This window comes from Lactuca saligna, chromosome 5, assembly GCF_052625555.1.
Source record: "Lactuca saligna cultivar CGN05327 chromosome 5, ASM5262555v1, whole genome shotgun sequence".
Taxonomy (NCBI): Eukaryota; Viridiplantae; Streptophyta; class Magnoliopsida; order Asterales; family Asteraceae; genus Lactuca; species Lactuca saligna.
Genome location: NC_136421.1, coordinates 302,167,795 through 302,175,524, shown reverse-complemented (window position 1 = coordinate 302,175,524; position 7,730 = coordinate 302,167,795). Strand labels below are relative to the sequence as shown.

Below are 7,730 nucleotides of genomic sequence, written 5' to 3'. Positions count from 1 at the left end.
GTGGACAGCCTTGTATTGAAACCAAGGAGTTTAATCTTGTAAGAAACATGCTTATTACTGCTGTTGAAGAACGTTATAGAGATGTTGGTATTTTTTTCTTACTTTTTGTCTTAACCCATTAAGTCATTTCCTCCAGATCAAGTGCTTAACCCATTAAGTGTTGTTTTTCACACAGCACAATGGAGGGACAAGCTTACTCAATTCCGATCAAAGAAGAACCGGGCATAAAAGGTAGTGAATTCCTCTTTATTTATTTTGCAAACATATAATTAAAAAAAACCATTTGAGTAACAATGTTCAACTATATATATATATCATGTGATGCAGGAGGATCAAATCTGTAAATAATTGATCGAAGAAATGATATGAACTCACGTCTTTTCGTCCCCATGTGTAGCAACATCCATCGACATATCAATATCCAATGCCACACAATGATTAGATGTTGCATAAAATGTTCAAGAACATTATAAACTTAGGGATTTTAACAGGGCAAATGTAGGCCTTCTTCAGGAGCTCTTTTCATCCATTCCTGTAATTTATTTACACATGTGCTATTATAAATAATTCTGATTACAAAGTCAAACACATGTAAAGAAAAGTCAAAAGTAATACCTAAATGGTGGAGCCAGTGATTTTTTCAACAGAAAATGCAGTTCCATACCATGGCTCTATTAGCTCAGTATGTCCATCAAAGTTTGTTGACTCCCAAATGTTTCTGGAACCAGATGGGCATACTGAGAAATCATATAAATTTAGCCAGCACTAACAAACTCATTGATAGATGATACGCTACCTTACATTGTTTGGTGTGATCTCACTTAGTGCAGACTGAATAACTTCAGGGGGAAAAAGTGGAAGGTAAAGATGATCCAACTAGCCAATCTTTTGAAGGGTATAACTGCAATGTTGTTCAAAATCAAAATGATTATTCAAATAAGTAAAGCAAAAATATGATAAAAAGTGCAAATACCTGCATATTTGATGAAAATTTCACAACATAATCAATTAGAGGAATCTTGTCCTGATAATAGAAAGTCATCTCACAGATTGCAGAAAGCTATATGGATCATATAACAAAATAACATCATTTGATTTTATTTTAAAAAAAAAAGATTATGAACATGATATGATAATATTTTCTAGTATTTTCAGGTACCTCATCATAGATCCACTTGCAAACACCATATCACTGCAAGAGTGTAATGTATTTGAAAAGGAGCCTAATTATATGTTCAGCATTTGCTGGTGTTTTCATGAAACATATATTACAAATGATGTCAGTATCTAAATAATCATGAAAGAAATGAACACACACACAGAGAGAAACAGAAGACTGGAAACACTAACCATGTCCAACATCATTTAATTCAATAACCACTTTAAAGAAAGAGAACTCCACAGTCTAGTTTGATTCACCAGTAGACAAGCTTGTTGCCCAACCCAATTTCTTCAAGACATAGAAGAGGGATCCTTCTCCTTCATGACCAATTAAGTGTCCAAGATACCTACTTGGCCCTTCCATGTAATGATCAATGCCATGTGTCATTGGCCATGTGATTCTCAGCTTGTGACCACGTTTTACAGGAACAATTTTCACAATAACCTAATGAATAAATGCAACAAGACAATAAATGAAAGCAATTAAGCGTACAAATGAAAGCAATTATGCGTACCAAGATAATTATTCATAAATTTTGGGGCACGAAGAGGTCGACCCCTATGATTAGCAATAGAAATTTTCCACCTATCAAGAACAGTAACTGCAGCATGCTCCATGTGTTGCAACATCATACAAAGTCCTCCTTGTTTCTATACAGACCCTAAACCACCACCCCAATTCAAAACCCTAGCCAAGTCACTCCCAGTTCCAACAGTTAGAATGGCTATAGGAGGGGGTGAAACGTAACTTTGCTTCTCAATTGCATCCAATACCCACCCTGCTGTCCCATCTCCTCCACATACAAGAATTTTGGAATGAGCTACTCTTCTGAATAGATAAAGACCGACTTCTGGCCCTTCTGTTGAACTCAACTCAAATATCTACAAAAAGTTTCATCAAGATTTTAGAAATTTTGGTCAAAAGATAAATCAAGAACATATTTAGCTAAAATATCAACCTAATTTGACAAATTCATATGAATTGTTGAACAGATAAAGTGATTGATGCACCTTGGAGAACATATTTAGCTCTAACATCGAGAATATAAGTAGAAATTTTACCTGCAATGAGTAGCAAACTGTCATTCTCTTCAGTCGCAACTCCTCCAGGAATGGATACGCTTTGGCGAGAACACTCAACCATGGATGAACATCAGCTCCCCAATCATCCGGTACTAAATTGAAATCTGAAAACCTCGGTTTCCCCTTCAAGGTTTTGGTTCGCTTCTTATTTAGATCCATACTTTGCTGGAAATTTTCAATTAATGAGTCAGCTCATTTCAGTAAGATTCGAAGCTAAAATCTTCATATTTCAGAACTAGAATTCAACGAAATTCACTGCCGAGATTTCTCCAAAAACTTCAATCAATCGTGGAACTGATTTCGGTTCAAGACTAACCGACAAAAACTTCAATCAATCGTGGAGGCAGTTTTAGGAGTTTGACATTATGGGAGGTGGGAACGTATTCGCAGGGGAAGGTGGAGGGATAACAATCATTCCGAAGCTTGATCGGTACTGGGAGAGGGGATGCATCAGGTGCAAGATACGCACGGATCACGCGTCAAGACCTAGGGCTTGTAAGTACAACAAAAAAATCATGAGAAACCTTCATCGTCGAAAAGAAATATTGTAGATGGAAGAGAAAGTTGAGATGGAAGTATTGAAACCCACATCAGGAGCTGACGACTAAAGCTATTAATAGATAGTATTAACAGAGGGTGAGTCAGAAAATGACATCAACGGAGGTGAAGGGAACGCATAAAGAAACCCCTATGAGAGAGAAAGCAAGAGTCGATTTGAAGCAACCGACAAATGAAATTGAAAGGTAGAGGCGCTACACTCTTTTTTTTGTTCGTGTCACCACACATCAACATAGAGAAATCGAGAACCCCTACGGGTTTGATCAGTTCAAAAGAATGGATCAGAGATTTGGTGATATTACGATTTTGTTGTGGGAGAAAAGAGGATTGATGATGATATTAAGGTTTTTTGTGTATTAGAGAGAGAGAGAGACTAAGAGAGAGAGAGAGAGAAAAAAAAGAACGATGGAAATAAGGTAGAGAAGAACAATGGCGGCCTTTCAAACTTTTGGGATTTTCGTTTCCCCCCGCTGCAAAAGAGGAGAAAGCGCCTTTCATTCAAAAAATATAAAGCGACATTTCTAAATGACGCCCATTTTTAAGTAAGTGCCCTCCGTGTTTTTAATTTTTTTTGTTGGACATTAATTCTAGGGCGCGTACAAAAGCGTATCGTTTATCCTTCAAATTTTAGAAGAGATGACATTATTTTAAGGGTACACGCTTTTGCGTATCGTAAATCACCGCGTGTCATTGTTTGCGCGTCATTAAAGGGTTTTTTCTAGTAGTGCGTGGAAGTGCTGCTATCAACAGTGAGACTGCTAATCTGGCAGTGGTTGATCAATCTTTTGGCTGGGAGGACCAGATTCATGCATTGAATATTTCAGGACCTGAGAGTGCTCACTTTGCTCAAATTGATGATGCTCCAGAAGAGAAAGCTAAGGTTGATCTTGAAGAAGAGATGATGGAGTTTCAGTTTGCCTTTATGGTATCTTCTACTCTAGAACCTGAGAAGAAAGAGGTAAGTCGGTCTTCCTATTCTCAAACATGCATTGATAATGTCAAAAATTTACTTGAGCATATAGAATTATTACGTAGAGAGAACGAGGACCTAAAATATGAAGGTTATCAACTTAAGAAGGGACAGAAACCTCTAAAAGCTCAATTAGAAGCAAAAACAAATGATTTTAGAAAACTTTAGGAAGAATATAGCAATAAGTGTGCCAATTATAGATTTGTGATTGAACAACTTGTTGAGTTAGCTGCTGAGTTTGACACATTGAAAAACAAATTTGAAAATGCATATTTTAATTTTAGAAAATTCGATGTGTCAAGTGAAGTAGTTGCGTCCATGATTGAACATAATTCGAAATTCAAAGATAATCAGTCAAAGGGTTTAGGGTATGATAAAGTGTCTCCTTCTTTTAATCATAATTATCAGTCTAAGCCTTTGACTAAAGAAGAGATGGACATAGAAACATTTCTTAAATATGGATTTGTGTAAGGAGGTAGTATTAATGTTGAAAATACTAATGTTTCTACTGTTGGATTAGTGTCTAAGTCCATAACTATTTTGGTATGTACTTGACCTGATGGTGCATGGTCCTTTTGGGTTGCCTTCACCAGAGCAACTTGATAGGATGAATTATGGAGAGAGCGGATTAATTATGATTTATTAATTATATTATGAGAATAATATATTAAAGGAGAAATCATATTGTTTAATTAATATTAGTCAATAATTAATTAAGAATTAATTTTGTGGCTAAAAGATATTAATTAAATAAAGGGGACTGGAACTGTCAATTGTGTGATAGTTGAATATTGGGCTAATAGACTCCATAGAGGATGGAGTGGATGAATTCTATGAGGAAACCCATTAGAAATCGTCCAAGGCCTCTAAGGAGCGAGTCCATGGGTTATTTAGAGCCTAAGCAGTCAAATTAGGGTTTCCTTGTTAGATAACCCTAATAGCCTCACATATTTAAGGATCCCTAGGGCACCAAAAACGTGGCTAACTGATTCCTTTGGGTTTCTAGAAGTTTTTGGGTGCCTCTCCTCTTCTCCTTCTTCATCCTCTTGCTCTTGGTGTTTGTGAACCATTAGATGAGTGACACTTATGACCTACGATGCACAGAAACGCCTCATCAGATGCCGCTCCCGTATCCGAAACGTGCAGGAAACGGATTCACCTGAGAAACGGCCGGGAAACGTTTTCGGCGAGTATCGACTACACACGAAACGTTTCTCACAAGTATCGTGAACGTTTCTCGCAAGTATCAGCGTTTCCTTTTTTTTTTTTTTTTTGCATGGGCTTTTATTAATTAGTACGTGGTGAAGTAATGGGCTTGAAGTATTGAAATATCGGCGGACCGCTTATTGCAATTAGCCAATTACCCTACGTATTAGACTAATTACCCTACGTCCCTTGATTGCTTATTGCAATTTGCAAACTGCTGCCGAAGTGCCGATTAATAAAATTAAGTTTTGCTGTTTTGCAAAGCTTAATTGCTTATTGCAAACTGCTGTAGTGCTGTCTGTGCTTCACCGAATCACCGATTGCTGCTGGCCTGCTACCTCTTTTGTGGTCGATCAATAAGACAAGAACAGGAAAAAATAAATTCAAAAGGCAGTGAATCGCTAAATTGTATGGCTTCTTCTCAAGAACAAGTAACACAAGGATCATCTACATCATTTGATCAACCTCCATTGTGGGACTTTGTGACTAAGCTCGATAAACTTCCTGGATCAGGAGGATGTTGGAAGTTCAAGTGTAATCTTTGCAGTGAAACCCGACAAGGATCATATTCTAGAGTTAGAGCACATTTGCTTGGCATAAAAGGTAATCTATTATTCAAATTAGTGTGTGCGTGTCTATGTAATTTTCAAATTTTTATTTATGTTATTTACGTGTTGTATTGATTCATGAAAAATTGTAAATAAATAAAATTAGAGGCTGCGATTTTTGTTTTGATTCATGTATTTTTTGCAATTTTTGATTCGTGTTATTGTGTTGACGTATTGAACTATTGATTCATTAACGATTGTAATGAAATAAGAGGCTGTGATTTTTGTTTTGATTCATGTATTTGTTGCACTTTTGATTCATGTTATTCAATATAACTATTTAATTATTTATTCATGAACAATGGTAAAGAAATAAGAGGTTTTTGATTCACTTTCTTGTTTTGAACTTTTGATTAATGTAATGTAATTGAATTTATAATGTTAATGATGAGTTGATGACCTTATTTTTTTTCGTGTTGTGTAATTGAGAATGTCAATGTTTTTATGTTGTTTAATATAGGTACCGGGATTTCTATTTGCAAGAAAGCAACAACAACTGACAAACTTAACATGACACGATTAGAAGATGAGTATGAAAAGAAGAAAACCGAGTCACAAGCAAAAGAAGTTCAGTTGCCATGTGAAGCTGGTGTTGGATTTAAGAAAAGAAAAGGTATTTCAACACCTATTGAAAGAGCTTTTGGTGTTGAAATTAGGGACCAACTGGATCAAGAAATAGCTAGAATGTTTTATACCGGAGGTTTACCTTTTAATCTTGCAAGAAATCCACACTATGTAAGGGCTTTTCAGTTTGCTGCTAACAACAAAATTGATGGTTATGTACCTCCTGGTTATAATAAGCTAAGAACAACATTACTACAAAAAGAAAAAGATAATGTTCACAAGCTATTGGAGCCACTTAGGTTAACATGGAAAGAAAAGGGTGTGACTATTGTGAGTGATGGTTGGAGTGATCCTACAAGAACACCTCTAATCAACTTCATGGCTACCTCAGGCAATGGTCCTTTGTTTCTAAAGGCAGTGAATTGTTTTAGGGAAGTGAAAGATAGATTTTTTATTGCTGAATTGATGAAGGAAGTCATTAATGAAATTGGTCATGAAAATGTTGTGCAAATCATTACCGACAATGCAGCAAATTGTAAGGCGGCTGGAGAGATTATAGAGAGTCAGTTTCCTCACATCTATTGGACACCATGTGTTGTTCATACACTTAATCTTGCTTTGAAGAACATTTGTTCACCAAGGAATGTGGAAACAAATGAACTAACATATGAACAGTGCCGCTGGATAAAAGAAGTTCATGAAGAGGCGTTTGCAATAAAAAATTTCATCATGAACCATAACATGAGGCTCTCGATTTTCACCAAGTTTACTCCTCTTAGGTTGCTTTCTGTTGCTGACACTCGCTTTGCCTCCATCATTGTGATGCTTAAGAGATTGAAACTTATCAAAAGGGGTCTTCAAGCTATGGTCATAAGCGAAGAATGGTCTTCTTATAGATTAGATGACACTGAGAAGGCAAACTCTGTGAAAGAATATATTTTGAATGATGATTGGTGGGATAAAGTAACATATATTCTTAGTTTCACTGGACCTATATATGAGATGATTAGAGCTTGTGACACTGACAAGCCATGTTTACACTTGGTCTATGAGATGTGGGATTCTATGATTGAGAAAGTGAAGATTGAGATCTACAAGAAAGAAAAACGTCCTGCATCTCAAATAAGTTGTTTTTACGACGTTGTGCATCGTATTTTAGTGGCTCGATGGGAGAAGAATAACACCCCCTTACACTGTTTAGCTCACTCTTTACATCCAAGGTATAAGATTTTAAATTATAAACTTGATTTGTATTATATATTTATCTTTTAACTTTTGGAGGTTGTAGATATTATAGTGATGCATGGTTAATGGAAGATTCTACAAGATGTGCTCCACATAGGGATGGAGAAATTTCACAAGAAAGGATGAAATGCTTTCGAAGGTTGTTTCCTAATGATGATGAGTATGGCAGAGTCCTTGATGAGTATGCGATGTTTTCAATGAAGAGTGGTCCTTTTGAAGATTTAACAAGCATTTCAAAGATGGCTACTATGGAACCCAAGAATTGGTGGGTTAACTTTGGTGCTTAAACTCCTTTTCTCCAAACTTTGGCTTTTAGATTACTTGGACAACCTAGT

General features: G+C 36.2%; 1 long non-coding RNA gene across 1 annotated transcript; it reads right to left on the bottom strand.

Moving 5' to 3' along the window:
* Nucleotides 1-626: 626 nt before the first annotated feature.
* LOC145045509 (uncharacterized) lies at nucleotides 627-1,246 on the bottom strand. The gene is made up of 4 exons (XR_013681839.1): nucleotides 1,160-1,246; nucleotides 974-1,060; nucleotides 797-901; nucleotides 627-718 (listed from the first exon to the last, which is right to left on the bottom strand). It is a non-coding gene; the product is annotated as an uncharacterized LOC145045509 (long non-coding RNA).
* Between the last annotated feature and the right edge of the window lie 6,484 nt (nucleotides 1,247-7,730).